We start from the raw sequence: 20,466 nt of genomic DNA, 5'->3' as shown, positions 1-20,466 counted from the left end.
GTGAATCACACCTGTCACAAATGACAGGGCATAGTGCTAGAACAGAGATTGGCTGTGTTCATACAGTCACTCACATACACATTTCACAAAGATTGCACACACAGACCCCCACACATACCAACTACATGAGGCATTAATGAGGGTTGCAGGTCATCCTTTTTCAGTGGCCCTTTGATATTATCTCCTGCCTGTATTTCTTACTCACACACACTCACTACTTTGGTATCAGCCTTGGCCTCCTGCCCCCCAACCCCAACCCTATGCTGTGCAACTGATGATAACTGTGCCATCACCTTGTTTCTGTCTTTTGGATTCAGGGTCACTTATGTATATTGTTTGATGCACAGGCTAGATAGCTAACTGAGTGCTTAGGATATGTATTGGTGATGTCATTTTAAAATTTTTCTAAATTATTACAGCATTTTAGTGCTGTGATTCCTATCTTGAAATCATAGACACAGCAGTCATGCCTATTGCTCCACTTGTGAGAATGTAGGGGTATGTAGGCTTAGGACTGCTTTTTCTGTACTGAGTATTTTAGATGCACAGGACATGTTAGTTGTTAAACTGCATAAATATATACTACAGATGTCAGTCGTGTCACATATTGATGTGATTTCTGGACATCTCACACACATTCTACACAGGTACATTTGCAAGTAACAGCATGCAGGTATGTGCCATTCATTCATGTTCTTATACATTTATTTTTCTATTAGAGGCTCAGCACTTACCTTGATAGTCCTATAATTACAACTGTTGTCATTCAGGGATGATTCTGTCTAATGCTAGTAATTCACAGCCATTATATGGGTAACTAAAGATTGCCAGAATTGTCTGGCATCAATTTTACTTTATGTATGTGCATAGTATGAATGTTGTACCCCTTAAGTGCTCAGCATGTGTGCTATCCATTGCCTCCTGGCCAGGGCAAGAGCATATTGTGCATGCCTATATCTACCTACACCCACAGGAGCTGGGTGTTCCCCCTCTTTCTCCTCACCTGGAAAACCTCTGGTAAAGCTGTGAGTTGTCCCAGATATGGGAGTCATGATTATTGATGGAGTTGTTGGAACACGCATTCAGGATGACCCCCTAGCACTGCACACAACCTGTCAGTTAATGGAGTGGAACCCTTTTCTGCTGATGTAAACCCTTCCCTCTTTGTTGGGTGGTGCTTTGATCTGAATGTGCTTTGACTCTATGACACCCAAGACTTCAGGATAGTGTGATACAGGGTAGAACTCCTACATATATCTAGCTCTGTCCTCGGGGGTAGTGAGGAAATATATCATCACTGGCATGCTGTATCATAGCATTCAGGAATTGGTGCAAGATTTTGGTTGCTGACACCTGTGACACCCCCAGCATGTCCCCTGTGGGTCATTAAAAGGTTTCTGTAGCTAATATTCTAAGTGCTATGCATACCTTGATCTTCAAAGGTGTTCCCTTGCTGTCAGATAAGGACGACAGAGGTTGTAGAATTCCTGGAGTGTGTCACTAGCCACCCTGTAGCACTCTACTATTTCCACCTCATTCAGACCATGAAAAATTAAATGGGGTCTGTGACACTGCCTGCCCAGCTATCTGGAATTTTGTAAATAATTCTATGTCATTTGTAAATATTGAGATGATTTATACAGAACTGTATATTATATACTGAGCTTCAAGAATGTAACCACAACATACCCTGCTGGAGCATAGAAGATTAACTTACAAAACTTCAAGAAAATAAGTTGACATTGAGGGCTTTACTATGTGCTATAAAAGTTAGTTTCAATGCAGTAAGGATACAGGATGTCTAAAGCTGGAAGTTTTTTCTAGTGTCTAGGAGAAAATTAGTTACTAGGTTTAAAATGTAAAGAGTGTTTTATTGCTTTATGACTTCCTAGCAGCTGCACAATTTTGAGAGATTTGTATTTTTAACACAGAGATGTTAAAATTCTGTTACGTTCCTGTTTATCCAAGGAATTGAAGGTAGGTGACAAAAAGTGATATCATGCAGGCTAACCCAGCAGTAAAATTTGATATTAATTTAAGAACTCTCTCAGAGAGCGACTGTGCATTTTGTATTTTGTCTAGGACCTAGCAAGAGCATACACTCATCATCATCATCTGCACTTGCTGTAAAATTCAGGGCATAGCATCTCTTTTAGATATAGATAGGAATATAGTAAATATTAGTTTAGATGTTTTTTGCATTTATTTGAGACTGTCCTGCAATGTTGTTTTAAAATATTTCCTGTGGTTTTGGACTCTGGAGTAACTATTTGTTTTCTGAGTATTGTCTTGTTCTTTTATTAGTTATTATTAAATATATTTAAACCTATCTCTGTGCCTGATATCTGTGAGACAAATTTAAGCTCTCAGAGTACTTGCATATGTATTTGGTGACACTGTACAGGCCACTTCTAAATAGCCTTGCAATTACTGGTCAAAACTACCATTTCAATCATAGTAACATTACACAGTAGGATTGGACACCCTTTGTAATGGCCTTATAGTAGCTGATCAGAAAGGATTGGTTTCAGTGGAAATTACCTTATAGTCTGGCCAGAAGGGGGCATAGCTAGTAAACCTGTACCAGCTTTCCCCAGGTGTGTGTGCATGTGTGTTTGTATATAAATCAAATCTCAAAGTATGTGTTTGTGTGTGTGTCAGCTACCTGGGCTGGGAAACAAAGCACTGGTTGGACAGAGAGGGTGCTGAAGGTCTTGGCTTGACCCCTCAGCTGAGATCTTAACCCTATAGCTGTGCCAGTGTTGAGTCTTACTGGGGATCTGGAGAAAGAGGGAGAAACCAGCTCCAGACTGACTGTGTTCTCTGTGTGCTCTTAAGGGAAATTGTATTTTACTGTGTGTGTACTTGTAATCCTCCCATTGTGTACATCCCTCACTGTTGCCAGTGGTGAGGCTTGAGGCTCCTTGATTATTGGGCCAGTGTAGGGGCATCACAGGGTCTAAATACCCTTCTCCTCCTTGTCTGAGGTCTATCAGCAGCTTAGACTTGAGCCTGTTAAACATACACATGCAGAAGAGCAGCAGCAGATCTTAACATTCTTTCCTTCCAGTGTAGTTTCTCTGGCTGTATTCCAACCTTAACAAAACTGATGTCTTGGAACACTGGCTTCCAACCCCAGGTAAGTAACCACTTGGCCACCATTTGGAACTTTGCCCCTTACCCTGGCTGTAGTGAGACCTTGGAGTTCATATATTTAGTTAGGGGGATGTGGGATAAAGCTCCCAACATAGGGTGGTGTGAGGGGTGAAGCCCCCCCCCTCCACATCAGTGAGTTTAGTTTGCTTTGGGTTTAATTTTTTTTAATTTTGTTTTTATTGTGCAAGTGGTTACTTACCTGGAGTTGGAAGTCAGTGTTTCGGGACATCTGTTTTCTGTGGTTGTTGGCTTTCTCATCTCAGGATTTTAAAAGTTGGTTTTCTGGTATTTCGGTGTTCTGAAGTAGACCCATTTTGTGCACTTTACTTTAATGGCTTCTTCCCTTTAGTGCTCTACTCTGATTATTTTTCTCATTGTCATTAAATGGAATGGGTGATGGCAATGGGGTCAATATCCATGGCGTGAATTATAACAACCCTGACCCTCATACAGTGATAGGTTGAATATGGTCCTAACTGACATAGTAGCATTTGTTCAATGCAGCAGATGTACATAAGTCTAAGCTTAAGATAGCTCTTGATCATGTCTCACCACCTTGCAATTATTAGCTAAATATTTGGCCTCCTGCAATGATAAAGGTTGATATCTTCGTACCATTCCCGGACCCTGCTAGAATGTCTACAATATTTTCTTACTAAGAAGATCAAGGGCCTAGATCATAAAAACTATGTGCACCATCTGAAAACCTTGTGACCGTGGTGGTGGTGGTGCTGCGGTAGCGTTGTCGCCTCGTAGTAAGATGCTGTCCAGTTCGATTCTCAGCTAGAGCATCTTCTGCATGGAGACATGTGTGAATGGGTGTACCTTCGTTGAAGGTTGTGCATCAGGGCTAGTAACTTGGCACGTAAAAATCAAATACCAATCATTAGCAGACCAGAGTTCCGCTGTGGCGACCCTTAACCGGGAAAAGCTGAAAAGACACAAACAAACCATCTGAAAACCTTGTCTCTTTTCTCTGTATAATGCAGGTTACTGAGAGATGAACTCTGCCTCACATATAGAGCCTGAGCAGACTATAACCTGTCAGACCTAGTGCACATTTGCAAGTCCAATGGCTGCATAAACACCCTCTCACAAGATGTGAATCTCTTTTGCAACATAAATAGAACATGTTAGAGGGATATACCTGCATCACAGAGAAATACCACTTCTTTGGAATTACCTTCCTCTCTGTAGAAAGCAAAATGCTTCTTTTTCTCTATCCAAATGTAATCCATATGAATGGATGGGTAACTGCAAATTCACCCCTGGTGTAGTACCCTTGTCCTTCATGCATAGTGGCAACATACATTTTAATACTCATCTCTGTGTTATTTTTTCTTGAAATAAAGGGGATAAAAAGCTTCATGGGAATGCATGGCTATGCTTTTAAAGGTCCTCATGGATCAATAACATTGTAACTACCTATAAACCTATGAACATTAAACTTGCCCCATGTCTTAGTCCTGATACTGCCACCATTACTGGCTATGTCTTTACACAATCATGTGCCATATTACTCCATCCTTCTCAACTCTCATTTCTGTTCACACATAGTCTGCCTTAAAACTAATCTCACTTTTTCACATAAAAAAAAATCACAAAACTACTTCCTAGGCAAAATAATGTGTGTGTGTGCAAGACAGAAAGAAAAGGGAGAAAAGCCAAAACATATTGGTTACTGTGCTAACTTAAGTGCTTCGAAACCTTATTCTGGAGCTAACACATTGTTTTGGCAGTGGAACACTTATCATATTTCAAAATCCTAGACTGTGCAAAGAAAAGACACATAGAATAAATAAATAGCAAAAAATCATACTGGTCAGAAATTTTAACCTATTTTCTAACATCTTGGTTGGTCTAGTAACAGATATTGTAATACTAGTGTGTTTATTTTCTTTTCTTTTTTTATTTATTTTCTGTTGTCTCACTAGAATGAACATGCTATTTTAGTTTGCAATTGTATTTAATTGTTAACTGTGTACATAAACTCATCCTCTATGAATACTTTTCAACCTCAATGCGGACAAGGATAATTAAATATAATATATAGGGACAGTTTTAAAGTAGTCATTCAACTGGAATGTGCTTGGGATTTGGGAAGAAGCTGATGTACCTGTGGAAATCTCATACAGACAAAGGCTTAACATTCATCCTCTACACAGACATTAACTGGAGGTTAGGATTGAACTCCATGCCCATTTTACCATTTTGAGAAAGTAGCATAGGGGTAGCAAAAATGTATAAGTATCATCTTCTTCCTTATTATGTGTGATCGTCACCCCTGTTCCTTCTCCAAAAACTCTCAACTTGTTACCCTTAAAACAATGCACAAAGCCTAAAATAATCAAGGACACATACGTGAAATCAAGGTCACTTTTATATATCAGTATAGAGATGGAAGAACAGTGAGATTTGTTTTTATTTTCATTTTCTGAAAAAGTTTTAAGTTTTCCACTTTAGTATCTGGCATTTTATAGAACAGTAGTCCCCTGTCTTCCATGACACATATACAAATTTTTTCACATGCACAGGAACATTCTGATTCAAATTAAGAGAATCCCTCATAAGAGAACCTTATGAGATGTATGCATTTTCCATTATTTTGATCATCTTTATTTCTTTATTTCATTGACTAAGGAATACTGTGAATAATTTCCTAATTCTCTCAATCTAGAATAGATTAAATGTTCTCACGTATAAAAATTGGTTATGGAGCATTGCAGCCACCAGGAGGCAGATTAAACTAATCATTTTTTTAACCAAACACAAGTTTTTTCAAGTCTGAAGTGCCTAGAGTACCTAATACAAATGTATCATTTATTACTTTCTTCTGTACTTTATATAAGTACACAGAGCAGAACAGGAGCTGCCTTTCCTTATTCATGTATTGTATTAGTTAAGTAACTTAGAAGGTTCTAGTACCACAGTTTTATGGCCAAAATGTACTGACTGCCAGAAAATTGAGCTCAAGGAGTTTGACATCTGTACAAAGGGAAGATATAGGGAAAGAGTATAGTGTCAGCAGAATATTTTACACACTGAACAATACAGCGAACAGGAAAACAACATGCCTGCAGCAGGCAGGTAGGGATGCATACCTTTAATGTTATAAAAATGAGTGTGTTAGCGCAAAAAAGGAAACATCAGAAACAGCAACAGAAAACTATCATATTCTTTGAGGCGTATCAGTATTATTGTTGCATTTCTTGTTTATATGATCCACACCTCTTTCCGTGTCCTTCATTTGCTATTACCTATGTTTGGATTCCATCTGTCTTAGCAGTGTTTGAAACCAGGAGTTACATGGTTCTGCTCATTACCTCTCTAGATTCTGTACAGCAGCATTGTCTTATGTTCCAGCCAGACCACTGTTCCACCTCAGCCGCCACTAAGCTTCCAACCATGTGTTTGTATCTTAAACTTGTTGAATAGTTGCTCAAATTCATATGTTTGTAAGAGATCATTACAGAAAAAAAAAAAAAAATATATATATATATATATATATATATATATATATATAAGTCACTGACATCACAAATTAAGATACTCCTTAGTCCCTAGTAACGCTACAAATAAAATATGCTTCCCTTTGGCACTGATGCTGGGAGTTGCTTAACTCTTTTATACCATGTGATCCTTATCTTATCTGGTTTCCATCAGATACTAGTTAAGTATTCTTTCTTAAGTCTCACAAGCTGTGAACTTCTGAATGGAAGTATTTTTAATTATACGTGCAGCAGTCCCCGGTTAAGCCAATCTTTGCCAGCAGTCATTAAGGATGTTAAATACTCATAACTTGCCTGTACATTGCCTGCTGTGAATATAATGGCATAACTTTATTACTTTTAATTATCGTTATGACCATCTTTAGTTAAATTACATACAGAAATACAAGTACAAGCAGAAGCAGAGTAATAGGGATGAAATAAGTAGTTTTTCTTGACTTTTGGTGCCCTGCTTGGCATTTCATTTTGGGCAGATGCTATTGTGGAAAACCTACTTCCCACAGTTCCCAACCCCCCTCCCCAATATCTGTATCTCTCCATGGGTCTGGTCTGCATAATCTCAGATAGCCAAGTTTGTACTAGTATACTGCCCCACCACCCACTGTCTGTCCTTGTCACCTTTCTCTGGACTCTACATCTCTAGTGGTACCCAGAATCAGATACAATATTCCAGTCGGAGCCTAATAAGTACCTCATACAGCTTTATCATTTCATCTCATTGCCTTTATTCTGTTCCTGTCCTTCTTGGCTTTTAACCATTGACTTTTTATATTACATCTGGAGGTTCATAACTCCAGTATACAACAATCTCAAGTCCATTTTTGTTCCATATACTAAAGCCTGACCTATTCCAGCATGTATTCTATCCTCAGCTGACCTATACCTGTCCAGGTTGAATCTCCCTCCAAACTACTAATTTGTTCAGCTCCATCTTAATGCTCATTCTCTGATCTTTTGCTACCTTACTTGACCCCTTTTGATATTCTCCATTAAAATGTTTGTTTTCCATACTCAAGGTTGTTATGTCTGATCCTTATAAACTGAATATTGCTGGTCCTGGAATTAAATCTTGCACCACACTGCTGGGTATCTCTTTTCCACTGATACTTCACCACTTATTATCACTCTCTGTACCTTACCTTTCAACCAGTTCCCACCTTGAGGATGTAGTGTCACCTGGCACTCTACCCCTTAGCTTTCCTAACAGCCTCAGCAATAGTGTGAGTTGAAGGCCTAAATGGGCTCAAGATGAAGTACACCCATTGAGCTGCCACTGTCCTTCTACATTATAAGACAGGCATGCAACTTTCAACACTGGTTTAATAGGATCTCTTTGCTGTGAATCTATGCTGGCTTTCATCCTGTAAGCTTTTTTTCCAGAGCTATTAACTTTGTTTTTCTGTATTCCTTCCATTACCTAGCCTAGTACTGATGCTACCTAACTGGCCTGCAGTTTCCAGGTGCATAATTCCACAGGTACTTTTCTGCACAGGCATGACTGTTTCCTGCTCCCAAAGCCTTGGTATACTTCTCCAGAACTACAGATGATTGCTATAGTCATCTGGGGTGTATCCCATCCTGACAGTGTTCCTGTCCTCTCTTAGTGCTCACATTATTTTTTTACATCTCCATGCCTGGGTAATTTTTCCTTCTGTCTGTCCTGTCCATGCCCCTTCTTTCTTCCCAGCTGGCTTTCACCCCTCCTTTGCCTTAGTGAATACTAAGGAAAATAAATCACTCGGTATCACAACTTGCTCTAGTGATTGCATGCACACTTCACTCTCTATTACTGGCACTTCAGTTTCCTTTTCTTTTTTTCTACATATCTAAAAAGGCATTTCCCCAACTGTGTATCCCTGCTCTGCTGATAATTCTCTTTTGTTTTTTTGTTTTTTGTTTTTTTTTTTTTTTTTTTTGCAGTAGCATGTTTGTTTCTGTGTGGCCTTTCTGTGTCCCTGAATACTGCTATGTTTAAGGATAAAAGTATAAAGAGTAAGTATTGACATCCTGTGAATCAGTGAATTTAAAAGGACTGGAATGAGTAATTTTTTCATCAGATAATTAACAGATGTTCTACTGTGTCAAGTGTATTGCAGCAGAAATGGAGGAGCCTTCTTAGTTAATAAATGGGTGCCAAAATCCATGCTCAATTACAAACCAAAAATGATAAAATGAACTTTAACTACAAAGTAAGCCATTTAGCTTTACAGTGATACAAGTTTATGTTTTAATTACAGTTGCAGCAGATGAGGAAGCTGGCCGTGTTTTATGAGAATGTGAAGCAACACTTTAAAATAAGACCAAAAAGAAAATATATTACTTCCATCATATGGGATTATAATGCTAAAACTGGCTCCAGAGGTTTCTGCAGTTATATCCTCTAGTTGTCATATATTGCATGTTCATATTTGCATTAATAATTCTTAAATCATGCAACGTAGAAAGTATTAAAATATTTAATCTTAAAGCTTAACTAACTGCAAACACAACTGTATTGATATTTGACATCTCTGTAGTGCAGGTAATGAGATTTTAATTGTTGATTATATAATATTAATTTATATTGTCATAAATGTCATGTTTTGCTAAATATCTCAACAAACAAGTAGCATAGCCATAACTGCTTGGCCTTATATGAAAGCTCTCAACTGGATGAACAAAATGCTGAAGATAGTATGTGTGTAATTTGACTGGCTGCTGAGATATTGTAAATTGTTTACAAATTATTACAAACTTAATAGTTACTCCCCAGGATTTAATAAAATCTGTGTAGGCTCTGTGTAGAGCCTACACAGAATGCACCCATGTACATGGATACAGTTCCCCCTCGGCAGCACACCATCTATATTAATGATGGCACGCTGCCAAGAGAGAGTCATAGAAACAGGGATATTGAATCCACGAAGGCAGAAGTATAGAGGATATTTCATGGTTGTGGATGCCTGGTCAGATGCTATATACAGGGTGAGGCTCCCTGTAATGTTCTCTGCTACTGTTGAAATGCTGTGAAGATTTTGTAAATGTGTAATATATTTTTATTATGTGTTTGTTTTTATAAGTTTTTTTTTTTACTGTTTGCACAGCGCGACGTGGAGTGCAGGAATGCCAAGCTGTGCTCACATATAGACAGCTGACACCTTCTACACGTCTAAAAATAGAAACTGGATGTAATTAATTATTGTATTTTTTTTTGGTAATTGCAGTTTGCACAGCATGTAGCACAGCAAAGCCAAGACGCACTTATACATACATAGCTGACACTTGCCAGACATCTAAAAATAGAAGCCAAATGTAATTAATTATTTATTTCTGGTCATGTTTAAGCTTGTTTGTGCAGCTCAGCACAGTGCTCAGCAATGCTAACAGGTAGCCTAGTAATATATATATATGAAGGTATACTAGTTTTAATAATATCCAAGTAGGTAAATGAGTAGAGTTACTGCCTAATGCTTAGCAGGTCCTGGGTTCAAGTCCATAGCGGTCATAACATGTCTGTAATTTAATTTACTGTTTTTGTATAATTTAAAAACAAAATTGTTAAGTATGGCAGTGCTACACAGTGCTAAGTACTGCTTAAACATGCTATCGGCTACTGCAGTTTGTGCAGTGCTAAACTTCACTAAAACCATGGCTGTGTGAGTTTTTGTGTTGCTCAGCTATGCTTAAGTGCTTTGCACAATGCTAAGCAATGCAAAGTTTTTTTGAATGTTGCTCAATGACATCTAAGGGCTGGAAAACAACCTATATTAAGCCAATAGGCAGGGATTCTACACCATTCATTGCAGTCTGCTTATCTGCTGGTATGCCAGGCAGTGTTGGAAATGGTGGGTGTTTTCGGGTGCAGTGATGGGATGTGCAGGAATCCAGGGTTTTTGATGGGCTCCTGCTATGCAATCATGAACTTAGGCTGATGCAGGATGGTTACCAGGGCTCAGAATGTAAGGCTGAGGCCTGGGATCGGTTGGCCAGGGAACTTATGAGTGCTACTGGTATCCTGCACACTGGTGAGCACTGTTGTCACCACTATGGCCACCTGAAGCAGAGAAAGAGGGAAACCTGCCCCACAAATATGTTAGTATGTTTTCCACTGTTTTACCAAAATTCAAGCTGAATGTGTGCAAAACTGGTATGCATAATGGTGTGCTTCTCTCTCAACAGCTGCAGCTGTGAGAACTTTCAATGTTCAGTCCCACTCTAGGCACCTGGCCAGGTTATGCTGTGAGTGTGTTAAGTAAGCAAGAAAGAATAAAAAATGTACTGCAATAAAGAATAAATAATAAAAACTGTAGTGCAATAAATGAGCAATTAGAACTGTAGTACAATAAATGAACAATAATGGCTGTATTGCAATAAACAATAAACAATACCAATAACAGTAAGCTAAAAGGTGTAAAGCAGGATTGTGGTGTCATACCATAATTGCAGTACAGCTGTATGCATTCCATATCTATGCTAGGGTTGCTGCAGTCAAGTGTAACACAGTAATATCCATAGAATGCAAAACTAATGGCCTAAAAACTGTATTGCTCAACTCATAGTATGGTCCAAGGCTGGCTCCAGGTCAGTTTCAATCACATAATGCTCCCTGTTCCTCCTACTCCAAAAAAAAGTATATGGGTGAGGTAGCCCACGCTATGTGCAGATATTGTGTGTGGACTTCACAGATAATTGTCAACAATACTAATAATGTGTTAAGCAGCATTGTGGATTCTTAAATAAATCTGTCTTAGTATTTGCAGTACTGCTGTATTCATCGCATGTGATGTGTTCCCATGTTGGTGTCTTTCAGGAAACATGTATCCAAGATGCCATGCAGCTTTCATGAATGCAGAGAATGAGTTAATACTGGAAGGCTTCCATTAACATCATGAACTCCTACTGTCCAGGGGGAAGCACAACAGGGAACAGCGGGAGGCATTGTGGGCTGACCTTGCCCATGATGTGAATGCCACAGGTCATCAGAGCAGGACATATGAGCAGGTTAGACACCATGCAATGGACATGATCAATGCTGCATGCAGAAGAGCAGCAGATGTAGCCAGGGATCGTGGTGTCACCAGTGGAGGGTCTGCAGTGGAACAACCACTCTTAGCCACTGAGGAATTCTGGCAAATCGAGGAGCACACAACAGTTCCCAGACATCCATCACACCCTACATTGTGGATGTGGGTGCCACAGTTTCCATGGCAGAGGAGCATGCAGGTTAGCTTAGTTTGATCAGCATTGCAATAATGTAGCATTTAGTGTGTCAGGGTGTACATAGTCTTACGTGGGTGTCAGGGCTTTCTTCTTTGAGGGGAGAATTGTTTTAACTGCAGTTTGACTGTCATGCTCAGATTTTGACTATATAACAATTAACACAGTAACTACTGTAAATGTGAGATATATTGATGTATTACCTTGTGGTGGTGGAACATGCAGTGGTACTGACCTTACCTCTCCACAACTTTTCACTGGTCCATCAGGTATAGGACAAGCCCATGGTCCTGCTCCTGGAAAGCATGACACTGTTTTGTTATAGATGTAGGTTTACACCAATGTAATCCCTAAAGTGTCATCACAGGCCTGCTGCCTGCATTGCTGTACTGTCAGCATGATTGCCAACTGCACACATATTTTCTGACTGTACACATGTTAGACTCATACCTATGCCTTGTAGGTGTGACCACACTGATAGATGTGACTGTATTGTCAGGACATTACAGAGTGTCATATGTATCAACTGTGCAGAGTCTACACAACTGTCAACAATGTACCTCACTGTTGCTGATGAGATTGCCATTTAAAGAGCTTTTAGTTACAAGTAACTACAGCTGTTAGTGGAAAGAGTAATGTCCTCATGTCCTACTATATGAGGTTGGGTTTTCAGCAGGTCTGTAATTGTGATGACAGTGCATAGAGCTTTACATATATTACAACATAGTACTGCAGAGCATAACAGTGCAGGTATTAATGTACTAATTTTTCATTTCTTATCACAGGTGATCGGGGGGGGGGTGTCTGTCACCTACACAACCTGATGTCAGTGTCTCCTCAGACTCTGATGATGATAATGGCCACAGTGAGGCACAGATGGGTGTTTCAGGGGCTGAATCTGTCCCAGAGGTTGATATCCCTCTTCTGCCATCATTCTCACCACACACAGTCAGTATACCCACACATACCTAGTCTCCGGAGGCCACAAATTTTGGACAGTCAGAGGGTGGGGACATTAAATAGGAAAGTGTGGCAACTGTGGCTCCAGTGAGAGTACAAACTGGCCATAGCCAGAGAGTTGGCGAGGTTCCACACAGGCGGATTAATAGGAGTGGTTGTAGAAGGCCTGCTGTCCGTCCATCACCTGTTGCAGGTGTCACATCAAAAGTCACTCAGCACATATATCTGGTCACCATGGAGGTGCAGGCACATTCTGAATGGAACTCCAGACATATGCTTAGGGTTATGGACACAGCACAGTCTGATATCTGTGACTGCCTCCACCACATTGGTGACACCCTGGATCAGTTCACTGATGCAGTGGACAGAAGGAGGGCTGAGACAGTGTCTGTCTTGGCATGGACAGTGTCTGTGCTGAAAGTTGTGGTTGAAGTTGAGCATCAGACTTGTGGATGTAGGTCAGCAACCTCATCTGCTGAGAGTCCACGTGGCCATGCATAATCACACTCCGGTAGTGGTAGTACATCCAGCACTACAGAAGGGAGAGCTGTCCTCATCAAGACATGGCAGGCCATGGACTCATGGTCCTGGGTGTTCCCATGGAGTACACGGTCCCAGAGACAGCAGTCTCTGTCAGGTATTAGCACTGCTTCTGACCTTGCAAATGGAGGTGCCAGTGTGACTCCAGGCAAACCCAGTTCCTGTGCTTGGGGCCAGAGATGGTGAACTGTCAGCTCTACCATGCATGGCTCAAAGCTGTCCAACATACACACATGTAGGGCTAGCACTGAGCTTGACTGTGTACATGCACACATTCATACACCACTGTCAAATGCAGGTCACCTACAGACACAAATGGCATCTTTCCATGGTCCATCTTACCTGCTTCTCTTCCTGACTCACATATATGCTGTCAACCTTTTGGGTCAGCCTAGGCCTCCTGCACCCCCACACAACACCCTGTGCAAGTGATGATACTTGTGCCACATTCCTGTCATTCTCTGCCATCAATGCAGGGAAATGAAGCTATGTGTCTGATGCACAGGGTGACTATATAAATTGACAAGTATAATGCAGTGTTGTTTTGCCATGCCACTTGTAGTGGTTACTGACAGATACTGCATGCTGACATTTGTCATGAGTGCACCATATAATTTTGTGTACCTTATGTTATAATGGGTGCATACTTTGAATGGTGTGTCATGGACCTGTTTAAATTTCTATTTCAGGAGTCCATTAGGAAAACCTATGGTTACACAGCTGCAAAAAGGTCATAGATTGCACAGTACAGCAGAAATATGTCTTCAGCGAGGTACAGCACTGTAAGTGCATGGCTCCACAGGTTTATATGTGTATGACAGGCTAACAAGGACAATGGCATCATTCAGCGTACTCATGCATCCCTAATCTATGAAAAGGACTGATAACCTTGATAAATGTCACCAGGGTTTTGGGTGCTAACACATCTGCAAGCTGTGGCGATGGAGATGACACATCTACAAATATCCTGTGTCCAGTACAAACATTTGTCCGACACCAGTTATGACTGTCTTGTTCTGCATCCCATTGTGTAACCTGAACATGATGTGTGTCACAGCAGATTTGTACTTCACATGCATAGGGGGCCTGTTTCCTATAGGGTGTACTGTCTGTGTTACATACCTATCTCACCAGCATGTATTATGCATACCACAGTGATGTTGTAGGTGTGTAGAACAAGAAAGACATGTGTTAGTCCTGTCATGGATACGTGGGAGGTACATAATGGGATCTGACACCTCCCTGTGTGGAGAAATACACATCCCGTCCAAAGCATATAGGAGACAGACTACACATGTATGGCCTTGACACGGACTCCATAGGACATGTTTTCTACATTGTGTATTGGTGTACCATGGAACCTGTGTTGCTGTTATAGTCATAAGAAATGCCTGTGTAGTGACATAGCAAAGATGCCATTGTACACAATGATAGGTGTAATGAGTGCCACATTCAGTATAACAATGGCATTCTGGGATTTATATTCCATACCTGTCTATATAGGTTGTGCAAAATTGAATGCATCCCCACATTTTACCAACCAGTAAAAGTCAAAGGCTACATTACTCTCTGTGTCCATAACTCCATGAATAATGGCTCAACTGTGGGTGGTGTGCAGACACTACAATATTTTCCATGGGTGGATGACTTTCCAAAGGATAGCATTGTGCAGTTGTTGGCATTTAGTATTTGTCAGTGGCTCAGACAACAACTGAATGTGTGTCTTAAGCCATCCTGGATAACTGTTGGTTCTCTGTGGGATTTGGTGACAGCTCCTAATATGCAATCACCTGCTAATGTAGTCAGTAAGAGGTCACTGACAGTGACTGTGACTCCAGAGAGGAAATGGCTAGAAGTGGTATACCAATAATGAAGACTGGTGAAATCCACTGGTGACTGCTGTCATTGCAGCGTAGGTCTCCCAATGCTATCTTCCCAGAGTTTGACTGTCAGGCACTTGCCTATCCACCAGCTGACATAGCGCTCAGTACATAACGTACACAGTTTCCAGCAAGGCATGCTGGCCTAATATTGTCAAACACCTTGTCAAGCCATGGTAAGTGGAGTGAGTCATATTTCTGTCATCCATTACACAGTGTAACAGTCAATGGGCTCCGCTGGTTACAGTCAGTAGGCATGATTTGGTCTTGAGCAAAATTAACAGTGCTTGGTCCAGTGTCAGTAGGTGTACAACAGTGTTAGTGCTTGTATCCATGCTAACTCCTTTCATGGCATTTCAGGTGACATGACTCAGAGATCTGGGGACACAGCATGGCACTACATGCCAGTTGCCATCTGTGCAAGTAAGTATTGCAGTTACTTCCAGCATGTTGCAACAAGAGAGTCATGCAAGGTGTCTGTACAGGGCACAGACAAGCACATTAGGGAAGTGTAATATGTATACTCTGTGAAGGTAAGATGTGGGTTTTACACAGGTATTCTGCAGTTGGACACTACCCAGGTGGTGTGTATTGGAAGCACACAATCACTTTGTAAGGACTGTGTTAAGCATGGGAGTCCATGGAATTGCCATTGGCTGGTGATTCCTAATATTAGTCTCACTGACACCACTCTCACCACTCAGCAATACCATGCTCCAACACATTTTCTGTCATAACCTGCAAAACTTTACTATGATGCCCATGATTACAAACAGGACACAGTCTGCTTGTTTCATCCATATAGATGACCCACATCATGAAAGGTTCTGTAGGCTGCACATGCCCTTCTCCATGTAGATACCTTGATTAGCAACCTGGGCACTCAGCTGATGTTTGAATGTCTTATGCCTTCTGTTCCAGGGTTCATGGTATGTCACTAGGGAACTGACAATGGGGTATTAGGAGCAGTGCTGTAATGCCACATTATACTGTACAAACAATCAGCACACTGACAGTGAGCCATCATAGGTGACAATGTCACAGCTAGTCTTGCATCCTGCCCTTCAACAGATTACTGGTGGATATCTGCATGACATGGCTGTGAGGCGTAATGCAGTGGACTGGCCACCTTTGACCAATGTGTGTCTACCTGCCACATGTCCTAGGCATGTCATAGTGTTCAGTTATGTACCCGAAGCACATGTCTGTGTTCCCACATCATGTCACACAACAACCAGTGTGCTGTCTGGTTGCTTCACAGGCATTGCACCCTTGCAAGGCCAACGTAATGTCAGCAAAGTTGGACATGTCCTCTGTGAATGCACAGCATCCACATCTTCACTGCAAGGTATGCCTACAAACATTGTATATCAGGTTGTCAACCTCAAGGGTGTGGCAGCATGATTCTAAATTTGCAGGACCTGTTGCTGAGATGTTGGGAGTGTCCCCATGCTTCTACTCCTATGACACACACAACTTGTGGCAGATGTGACTGCATTTCACACCTTGCTGCCATGGTGTCTCCAACAGCAGTCATTACATATGGCAATGAGCATTATGCCAACATGCACAGCTCACATTCTGTACCACCTACACCCACATCACACACACCTGCATGTGCGCAGCTCCTTACCAGACACATTGCCAGACAATAGACACCTCAGAGAATCCTGCATCTGGAGTGCACAGTACACATAATATTGCATGCACCACTCTCTCACCAGTCAAGCACTCGAGGCAAAACACAACATCACACCATTTAGTGATAGGTAATTTCCTCTTAAGACACATTGATGTCTCTGTGAAGTGGCTACATATGGGAAAGATCACAGATAGCTATCTGTGGTTTGACACAATAAGCTTTACCACACATTGCTGCCAATCATGGTATATCAGTTAACATAATGTTGATATCATAGTTCCTGCAGGTGTGTACAACTGGGGACATATGCCACCGGCCTGTTTGCAGACACATGACTGAGCTTATCCAGTCTGTGTCTCTTGTGGGTATGCGCATAGCTTTCAGCTGCAGTTGACCCTCACCTGGGATGATGGCTCCCTACACATGGACATTGATGGAAGTCAATAATTGTTTTAGCATGTGGTGTCATTGTAAGGGGATCTACTACATGTCTGCCTGGGATGCCTTGCTCAACAGACATCAATGCTTCACCAGTGATGGTCTTCCTCTCCCACCCCTGGAATATGGTATACTGGCCAAGGCTGTTGACACCCCCACAATGCATCTTAGATGGACTGTTGAGGGTAATGTTGGCAATGAGAACACCATCTGTATACAACATCATGGTTAGGCTGCTACATGCTGGGTATGGCAACACGGAACCCCATTCTGTGGAAGGTGTCCCCACCCTGGATTATTTATTTATGTATTTATTTATTTATTGACATTTGTTGACTGGGAAAGTCCACTGGGTCAGAATTAGCCATTTTCAGTGGAAGCTCAGGGAGAGAAGCTCCAGTAACAAATTAAAAATTACTACAGCAAACAACTAAACAAAAATTATTATACAACAGGATAAGATTTACAGTAATAAGAAACCATACAAATATAAATAGCATTTCTCAGTGATAGAAATATGCAGAGTACAATGTCATTATGCAGTGAAAATAAATGATAGAACTTGCACAGTATATAAATGGATAACTTGTTGAGGGCATTCAGTATAAACAACCATGACACACAGTGTAATATGTACAATATGAAGGAGATTATACTTTTGCCTTGTGGAAGTTTCTTAAGAATTAAATATTGATTAGCATACTTTGCTAAAGAGAAAGTCACATACGTACAGTTGGTTTACTAGTATTTCAGTTAATCTAAAAAGGGGTATTCTAGTCAGTAAACTAATTGGTGCTGGTTTATGATGGTATTAAGTTCTGATCACAAGGACAGATGTGATTATTAAGAAAGTGATTTTTTAGGGTGACTTTGAAGGTTTTCATAGACTCATTTTGAGTTATGGAGTAAGGTAGGGAATTCCCTAGCTTTGCTATGGAGTAAAAGAGCAAGCTTTGTCCAGCTCTCTTGTTGGGTTTGTATATGGTAAGAAGCTGTTTTAGTGGAACAAAGATTTTGGGATGGGATGTAGGATTGTACAATAGAATGTAGTGATGGGTAGTTATTTGGATTGTATGTTAATTTATGAGCAAGAGTTAGTTGAGTGCGTTGGAGGTAATATGGGAATTCCAACCATTTTATTTCTTTAATGATGTGACAGTGGTGAGTCCGGTTTTGCAGTCCAGAAGCAAATTTGGCAATTTTATAATAGCATGATTGTAGTTATTGCTTAAAGATGCATGAAGGTTGATAAAGATGGGGGAACCATACAGGAGTGAGAGGAGTAGGAGGGAATATGCCAAGTTTTATTTTATGGGCTTATCCATATACAGTTTATGTCTATATAGTTTACCTAGTTTTGAGTGTGTTTTTTTTTATTGTGTTAAGACTGTGTTGTTTGAATGCTAGTTTATCATCTATAGTGATGCCCAGAAGTTTAGCTGTTTTCACTACTTCAATTTCCGCATTATTTAGGGAGTAGATTTTGAACTCTTGTGGGGGTGGTTTGGAAGAGAATATTAGCAGTTTGGATTTTATGGGATTAAGCAGTATATGACCTTTGTTTCTATGTTTGAGAATGTGTTATTTTGAGGAGATCTGGGAAGTTGCTGGCTGAGGATATAATGGTAGAATCATCAGCATACTAGATGAGCGAACTATGTAGGGAGACAGTATAGAGATTATAGTACATTCAAAAGTAATGGTCCAAGAATGGAGCCCTGGGGGACACCTACTTTATTAACCAGATAACGTGATTGATTGTTTTAACATCTGATAGATTGTTGTCTGTCTTTCAGGTAGCTAGTAAACCAGACAATGGTATGATCAGTACATCTTAATGTATGTAATTGTTGGATTAGTTTGCTATGTGATACAGTGTCAAATGCTTTGGATAGATCTAATAAAACTACTGATGTCAGTAGACCAGAGTCCAAAGTTTTGTTCAGGGTATTGATGAAAGAAAGTAAGGCTGTAATAGTACTATGTGTGGGGTAGAAAACATGTTGTGTTTGGGTTAAGAGATTGTTGTCTGAGAGATGTTTTAAAATTGGGTATGTATACACTTTTCTAGTATTTTAGATAATGGTGAGAGAATGTAAATGGGTCTGTAGTTGGTTAAATTGTTAGTATTTCCACCTTTATGCAATGGGGTTACAATAGATTTCTTCTAAATTTGAGGAACTGTGGATTCAGAGATGGATCTATTAATTAAAATACTGATAGGATAGGCTAATGCATTTGCACCAAGCTTCAGGTATTCAGAGGGGAGGTTATCGGCAGATAGAGAGCATGGTCTATGTTTAGATAGCAGTTTGAATATTAGAGAGGTACGTACCAGTTTTAAGGAGAATTTTGCAATTTCTTGAGTATTGCTAGTGTTTTCTTTGTGAAGTGAGGGATGTAAGTTGAAATTCGCACCAACAGAGCTTAAATTACTTGAGAAATTGTTAGGGTGATTGTTTGTTATTGGTGAGGGTCTGTTGACAAGTTTGAGAATGGTGTCTATAAAGTGGGTATTAAAAATGTGGGCTATTTGTTCTGGGTCTTTGTCAGGATATGGTGATGGGTTTTGTGTAGTTCCAGGATTAAGAGTGAGTTGACTGATTTTCAAAATTTCTGGGGTTTTTTTCCTGATTAGATAGTTTCTGTGAAAAATAATTTCATTTATCATTTTTTCTAATGCCTTAGCTTTATTGCACAGTTGTTTGAAATAGATTTCATTTGTTTGTTTTTTTGTTTTTAAGCCATTGTTTCCAGGCCCAGTCTCTGGAGAGAAGAATTTGTTTTGTAGATTTTGTGATGCAAGGAGCATGACTGAGTTTTATTCTTTTGAACCTGATAGGGGCTAAAGTATTTAGGATGTCAAGGAAGATCTTATTAAAATAGAATACAGCTTCTTCTAATGGCAATGTTTTTAGTGGGGTCCAATTCTGAGCTTTTAGGGAGTTGTTAAAAGTTATTTGGTTGAAATTTCTTAGATTTCTAGCAAAGTGTCGGGTTTGGGTATTTGAGTATGGGTTCTAAGTGTATAAGCTGGTAAATGATCACTTAGGACATCAGGGAGAGTATCGGTATTAGAGTATTTGTGTGGGTCTAATACAAGAATCCAGTTTGGGGTGACCTCTGGTTGTTTATTTGGGATTCG

Source organism: Protopterus annectens, chromosome 1.part0, assembly GCF_019279795.1.
Source record: "Protopterus annectens isolate FY-2018-M chromosome 1.part0, PAN1.0, whole genome shotgun sequence".
NCBI classification, from domain to species: domain Eukaryota; kingdom Metazoa; phylum Chordata; order Ceratodontiformes; family Protopteridae; genus Protopterus; species Protopterus annectens.
This window is presented reverse-complemented; position numbering follows the sequence as displayed.